The sequence below is a fragment of the Montipora capricornis genome, chromosome 6, assembly GCF_036669925.1.
Source record: "Montipora capricornis isolate CH-2021 chromosome 6, ASM3666992v2, whole genome shotgun sequence".
NCBI classification, from domain to species: Eukaryota; Metazoa; Cnidaria; class Anthozoa; order Scleractinia; family Acroporidae; genus Montipora; species Montipora capricornis.
In genome coordinates this window covers 7,966,226-7,973,725 of record NC_090888.1, presented here as the reverse complement: position 1 = coordinate 7,973,725, position 7,500 = coordinate 7,966,226, and the positions used below count along the sequence as shown (strand labels likewise).

Sequence of the window (7,500 nt, the reverse complement as noted above, 5' to 3'; positions counted from 1 at the left end):
TTATGCACTAGTCATTTGTTTCCCCCAACCCCCGACCCCCGGGGATAGTGGGGACATATGGGGAAATTACTAGGGCAATTACGCGAGATAACGCCACAATTACGCCTCTAGGGGGTAGGGAAATTACAAGATTTTCGTTCCTCTGCCCTACCCCTCTGGGGACATACAGGGGGAAATATCGGGGAATTCTTACCTAGGACGACTGGGACTGAAAAGAAACGAAGAGCAATGGTAATGAGTATTTTCACACATGCAAAATCAATATGGCGGCGGGAGAAGTGAAAAGGGTAAGTTTTAATTTATCGCATTTTATTTTTATGTCATCAATCATGTATTCAATCATTTGCCTATTGTTTTATTGGTGTTTGGAACTCATTTGCATCAAAATAACCGTGACAAATAACAGGTATTATTGAATTTCTGTCATGCTTGACCTCGGCCATGCTTGACCTCGCTTGAAATCGGAATCGTGACATTTCATTGCTTTCTTTCTATAGGTATAGAAAGGTGTTTATAGATGGGTGTTTGTCTACTCTAGTCCCCAGTGGAAATACACCTACTTTACAACCATTCAAATGTAATCTCCCTACCCATCCCCGGGGGTCAAGGGGTGGGGGAAACAAATGACTAGTGCATTACCCAAAAATTGTATTGAATTTAATTGCAGCGGAAACATTGCTTATTCCGGTGATTATAGTCTCGTTTGAGAAAGCCATGTACCAAGATGCTTTGGTGGTGGTCAAAGGTCGACTTTTGTTGACAAACAGCATGTTGAAATTGGGCCTCAAAAAACCTCCGTTTCATTTACCCAAAAATTGTATTGAATTTAATTGCAGCGGAAACATTGCTTATTCCGGTGATTATAGTCTCGTTTGAGAAAGCCATGTACCAAGATGCTTTTTGACGGTCGAATTTCGCACAAATTTGGCACTGACCCCTTGCAAAATGAATTTCAAGCTTTCTGTAAAGTTCTGGAAATTTCTGGAAATTTCTAAAATGTGACAGCTTTATTCCGGAGTCAAATTCCAGCTTTTATTCCAGAAATTGTTTTCCAGTTTTTGCAAGTTTTGGGTTCTTTCAAAAGCTGGAAATAGCTTGAATTTGATACATCTATCAGGTGCTGCCAGAAAATGACAGTTTCTTCCAGTCTTCATTTCTTGCAGGAAACTGGAAATAAACTAGCAATAGTCTACAGCTTGTTAACAATTTTAACATTTCTCAAATAAAACAAATTTTTAGTTTATTACAGTTTCTATTCTATAAATTCAACTCTTTTCAGATAAAAACTTAACTTAATGTCCTGTAAAAACAATTCTTCGAGTGAGTCGCCGATCTCAACACTTGTCCCCATTTTGAAAAGGCTTTATAGTACACGCCAGTCTACTGCATCACACCTTTTTGCTCGGACCCACTCGTTTCACCGCCCGGTAACTCCGCCCTGGTCAGCAGTAACCAGTCCAGCTCTTACAGGTTTTGCGTGGTTGTATTCAAACGTTTCATCTACGATCACGCTTTTGTGGTGACGACTTTTTTGTTAGTTTTACTCTTTAAATGCTGATCCAGGCAAGGAAATGCTTACAGCAACTCAAGTAAAAAGGTAAGCGTTAACTTGAAGGAAATAACATTTGATTTGATGCCTTATTGTCTTCAAAATGAGGAACGATTTACATGCATGTAGAATTCACATTTTCACACCTTCGAGTCAATTTGTGAAGCAAGGAGACTCAACTTGGCTTAAGGTGGCTCCCTAGAGTTTTTAAACCGCGCGCAAGCTGGGCACTATTATGGCGCGAGATATTAAATCCACGCGAAGTCCACGCAAAAAATAAAAACAAAGATGGCTCCCCTTTTCCGTAATATCGTCCGGTTAAAGTTTACAAAATTGCTGGAATCTCGAAATGCAAGTGTTTTCGTTTGCATGGGATGCTGTATCCCATGCAAACGAAAACACTTGCATTTCGAGCTTCCAGCAATTATGTGTGTTGCTAGTGTATTTTCGACAGAAAGTGTGAATTATCGAAAGCGTGAATCGAATTATCGTAAACGTCACATTAAGTTTCCGTACGTGTACTCAGTGTTTGGATCAGTAAGTTTGGCTGCGGTTAACTTGAACGATAAAGAAGGAGGTAATTCACCGTCATCACTTACCAGTCAGTGTCTTTCTCCCTCTGACCACGTAAAGCGAAGTGCAAATGGGCGCTTCACGAAATCCGGAGAAAAGGGAACTTAAAAAAATCTGGAGCACGTGAGACGCGGATATCAAAACTACATTGCGAAAAGGAAACTGAAGTTTGGAAACTGTATTGACGAAAACGAACTACCCTCTAAACAAGAAACAAGGAGTACTCGGGCATGGGCGCTTTGGGATTTTATATTCACTACACAGAGGTGCAACTACCGGAACCATCAATGTTTTTGTGCTATATAACAGGCTGCCACCGAAAGAGAAGAAGCTATTCCCCGTGGAACTCGATTCATTGACCTCGATGTGTTTCGGGAACGTCTCCAAAGCTGCACTCACTGCCAATCAGGTAAATGTAATCCACTAATTCTTGCGCAGAAACCCCGGTGAAGCCGAAGAGCTTGAGAACGAGATTCCATGCGCTCAGGTTAACCAAGAGCGTTCGAAGAAGACCAACAAACGACCGATCGAGACACGAGAGGCCGAGCAACTGGTCGATGTACGTCCAGCAATATCGAGCAAAAGCAATCACGTCCCCGAGACGAGCGCGAAAAGTCCGCCAATTTGTTTACTTACTTTCTCGATGTGCAAGAAAAAAATGGAGGGCAGTATATACATTGCAGTTCTCTCACACAAGAAACAAATAATTTAGCACCGTGACCCCTCAAGCTAATTGTTACTTATTACCTTGCAACGACAGACAAATATCTGATTACACCCAGCAAGCTAATATTACCAAATACCTTGCAATGTTCCTCTTTAAAACCTTGTGAGCAGGAATAATGAATCCGGCTGAACAAAAAATTAAGGGATAAATAATACTGGTGGATCATTTGGGTGCGTCATTCGCAACTGATCATGAGTGACGGTGATCATGATCACTTTATAAAATAAACATATCAGGAATTCTGACATAGTCAGTAACTTGATCCAAACTGGGTAAAGAGAAAAACAACAAAAAGTAACGCAAAAGTCCGGCATCAGAACTGGTTTATCACACATAAATTACTTGTTTGTGTTATTAAGAAACGAGTAACAGTTAGCAACTTACCAAAATGGATGCTAATCGACGCGAGGTCCTCGACAACAAGAAATGACTCTGCAAAATATGATCATTTAATGTGGTTATCCATGCATTATCGAATCTTGTAGGAAAACTTTTAACTTTCATAACAAAATTCCCTTATGCCTAACATGCATTAAAAATGTAGAACTGGAGCGGAAAGCTGAAAAGTTCTCAAGGGAACTAAGAAATGGAGCAGCAAGGAGAAGTCATTTCATACTCGAGCAAACTGCTCAACTGATCAATGAAGCAGTCCAATTTGAACACTGCCGAGGTGAGATGACTGTTCCATTGCTCCGAACAACTCAAGTAATGGTTTCGTTCGGCGAGGTTCAAAGTTGTAATGAGAACGCATACATTATACGAGGCTCTGATCTTGCTTAGCTTTAAGTAAGACTTTAAAGCGAGTAGACATTAAAGGTTTGTTATGGCTAAAACTGATTGAATGCATTCTTCATCGTCATTTGCTTTGTAACACCCTCAATTTTGAATCTAAGCGGATTCAAAAACTGAAAACCCTCTCTGTTCAGGAACAATTCAAGATATATCATTTACTTACTTACTTTCTCGATGTGCAAGAAAAAAATGGAGGGCAGTATATACATTGTAGTTCTCTCACACAAGAAACAAATAATTTAGCACCGTGACCCCTCAAGCTAATTGTTACTTATTACCTTGCAACGACAGACAAATATCTGATTACACCCAGCAAGCTAATATTACCAAATACCTTGCAATGTTCCTCTTTAAAACCTTGTGAGCAGGAATAATGAATGCCGTGGCTGAACAAAAAATTAAGGGATAAATAATACTGGTGGATCATTTAGGTGCGTCATTCGCAACTGATCATGAGTGACGGTGATCATGATCATTTTATAAAATAAACATATCAAATTCGTCAGAACTGGTTTATCACACAAATTGTGCCCTGGCTAATTTTGGCAGGAGCAGTAAAATGACACCTAGTCAGAAAAGTTCAAAGATAGCGCTGGCCGTGAGTGGTAACTAAGGTGCACCGCAGGCTCGTGCAAAGTCGAGCGCGCGTATAAGTACGTCAGCCATTAAAACGCTGTCAGCAAACGCAATTTCTTTTTTAAACATCCCTGTCTTTTGTTATGGTGTCAATGTTGGGATTTAGACAGACAACTCATTTTATTTATTGCGCGCGGATATTCCAACTCAATAGTGGCGGTTATAGTCGCGGTCGTTGTTTTGTGCCTCTAGTTTGGGTGTGAAGCTGAATTTTTACGGGTTTTGGACAATTTTTGCTACATCCAAACTCTGCTGATTTTTAGGTAAGTAATCTTTTCATCTATGTCCTTGCTTTTATCTGAATGTCTTTTTGCAGGTTTTGGTAACTTTCTTTATGATCTCAACTGTCTTTTGTATTTTGTGAACCATCTTTAATGCATCCTTCAGTCAGCAGCGGGCAGGGTCACTGTTCCAGTAGCCTGGTTAAGAGATCATAAAGTATGTCCAGCCGGTAAGAACGCCTTTTGATTTTATCATGTTGATCATGTTGATCCTGACAATGGCATGCATGCACCTTCATTAAACCATGACTGTTCAGAAACATTTTTGTTTGACTGTAGCGCATAAGGTCTTTTCCTTTCAGTCCTTTCGTTTCGACAAAATGCCAGCAGCAAATAGCATGCTAAATGGTGTAATATGTGTAATTCCATATTCGAGAAAACACAGCCCTCGCGTTCGTGTCTTGATTTCCACCATCATTTGCAACTGATCATGAGTGTGACGGTGGTCACTTCAGAAAATAAACATGTAGGGAATTCTGACATAAGTCACTAACTTAATCCAAACTGGGTAAAGAGAAAACAATAAAAAGTGACGCAAAATTCATAAGAACTGGTTCATCACAAATAAATTACTTGTTCGTGTTATTAAGAAATGAGTAACAGTGAGCAACTTACCAAAACGGATGCTAATCAATGCGAGGTCCTCGACGACAAGAAATGACTCTGCAAAATTTGATGATTTAATGTGGTTATCCATGCATTATCGAATCTTGTAGGAAAACTTTTAACTTTCATAGCAAAATTCCCTTATGCCTAGTATGCATTAAAAATGTAGAACTGGAGCGGAAAGCTGAAAAGTTCTCAAGGGAACTAAGAAATGGAGCAGCAAGGAGAAGTCATTTCATACTCGAGCAAACTGCGCAACTGATCAATGAAGCAGTCCAATTTGAACACTGAATGAAGGGGTAGTTTCTAAAGAAACTGTGGTGCTGCGTCGGTGGGGAAGTAGTATACAAAAATTTGGTTTTATCAACGGAGTTGATAATGTAAATTGGCCACCGTACAGAGATTCTAAAAGCTAAACACTGCCGAGGTGAGATGACTGTTCCATTGCTCCGAACAACTCAGGTAATGGTTTCGTTCGGCGAGGTTCAAAGTTGTAATGAGAACGCATACATTATACGAGGCTCTGATCTTGCTTAGCTTTAAGTAAGACTTTAAAGCGAATAGACATTAAAGGTTTGTTATGGCTAAAACCAGAAACCCATAAGGGTTGAAACGTGTAACGGCCCCTTGTGTGCTTGGAAACAAGCTTCTGAATATTCGATTTGCTAAGTACCATATTTGGAACAACAAGAGCGAGGGTTTTCCAAATATGGTACTTAGCAATGAAACATTCAACCAATCAGTTCGCACTGAATATTCGGAAGCTGTGAACGCGCGTTACACGTTTCAACCCTTATGGGTTTCTGCTAAAACTGATTGAATGCATTCTTCATCGTCACTTGCTTTGTGACACCCTCAATTTTGAATCTAAGCGGATTCAAAAACTAAAAACCCTCTCTGTTCAGGAAAAATTCAAGATATATCATTTACTTACTTACTTTCTCGATGTGCAAGAAAAAAATGGAGGGCAGTATATACATTGTAGCTCTATCACACAAGAAACAAATAATTTAGCACCGTGACCCCTCAAGCTAATTGTTACTTATTACCTTGCAACGACAGACAAATATCTGATTACACCCAGCAAGCTAATATTACCAAATACCTTGCAATGTTCCTCTTTAAAACCTTGAGAGCAGGAATAATGAATCCGGCTGAACAAAAAATTAAGGGATAAATAATACTGGTGGATCATTTGGGTGCGTCATTCGCAACTGATCATGAGTCCGGCATCAAAACTAGTTTATCACACAAATTACTTGTTTGTGTTATTAAGAAACGAATAACAGTTAGCAACTTACCAAAATGGATGCTAATCGACGCGAGGTCCTCGACAACAAGAAATGACTCTGCAAAATATGATCATTTAATGTGGTTATCCATGCATTATCGAATATTGTAGGAAACCTTTTAACTTTCATTACACAAATCATTTATGCCTGGTATGCAAAAAGAGTGGAACTGGAGCGGAAAGCTGAAAAGTTCTCAAGGGAACGGATCGAGGTGAGATGACTGTTCATGATTGCTCGGAACAACTCACAAAATACATGGTTTCGTTCGGCGACGTTCAAAGTTGTAATGAGAACGCATACATTATACGAGGCTCTGGTCTTGCTTAGCTTTAACTAAGACGTTAAAGCGAGTAGACATAAAGAGTTTGTTATGGCTAAAACTGATTGAATGCATTCTTAATCGTCAGTTGCTTTGTGACACCCTCGATTTTGAATCTAAGCGGATTCAAAAACTAAAAACCCTCTCTATTCAGGAATAATTCAAGATACATCATTTACTTACTTTCTCGATGTGCAAGGAAAGAATGGAGGGCAGTATATAGTTCGACCACACAAGAAACAAATAATTTAGCCAGGGGCACCCAACGTCAATTTTCGGAGAATATCTGTTCGGAAGGCGATATGAGATCTAGAATTTTCGGAACAATTGTTCTAAAATTTCTTGCTTGCCTGCCTGTCCTAGGATTTTCGAACATCTAAAAAATGCTATAATTGCCCATTTTAACGGATTTTTACCCTAAAAAGGTCACCTAGAATCTTCGGGAGCCTTTTTTCTGGCTGAAATTATCGAAAAGGTAAATTTTGATCCCTACAATTTTCGGATCACTAGACTTTCAGCTAGGAAATCCGAACAGAAAAAAAAATTAGGGGATAAAAATATGCCTATATCTACCGTTTAAATACCAAAATACGTTTAACAATGCTATGTTTAAGTGGTTTTGAACTATATTCTCGTTGGGTGCCCCTGATTTATTACCGTGACCCCTCAAGCTAATTGTTACTTATTACCTTGCAACGGCAGACAAATAACAGCAAGCAAGCTAA

The 7,500-nt window shown here is 39.4% G+C and overlaps 1 protein-coding gene across 3 annotated transcripts in view; it reads right to left on the bottom strand.

Annotated features, from left to right (window-relative positions):
* LOC138051401 (tetratricopeptide repeat protein 28-like) overlaps positions 1-7,500 on the bottom strand; it is a 695,954-nt gene that overhangs the window by 100,990 nt on the left and 587,464 nt on the right. For 2 of the 3 annotated variants that reach the window (XR_011132794.1, XR_011132793.1), the window contains exons 6-11: positions 6,466-6,513; positions 6,270-6,318; positions 5,174-5,221; positions 3,976-4,027; positions 3,234-3,281; positions 2,926-2,974 (exon numbers count right to left, since the gene is read on the bottom strand). The exons of the other annotated variant lie outside the window; for it this stretch is intronic. The gene's annotated coding sequence lies outside the window, so the exon portion shown is untranslated. The remainder of the gene's footprint in view (positions 1-2,925; positions 2,975-3,233; positions 3,282-3,975; positions 4,028-5,173; positions 5,222-6,269; positions 6,319-6,465; positions 6,514-7,500) is intronic. 3 annotated transcript variants of the gene reach the window in all.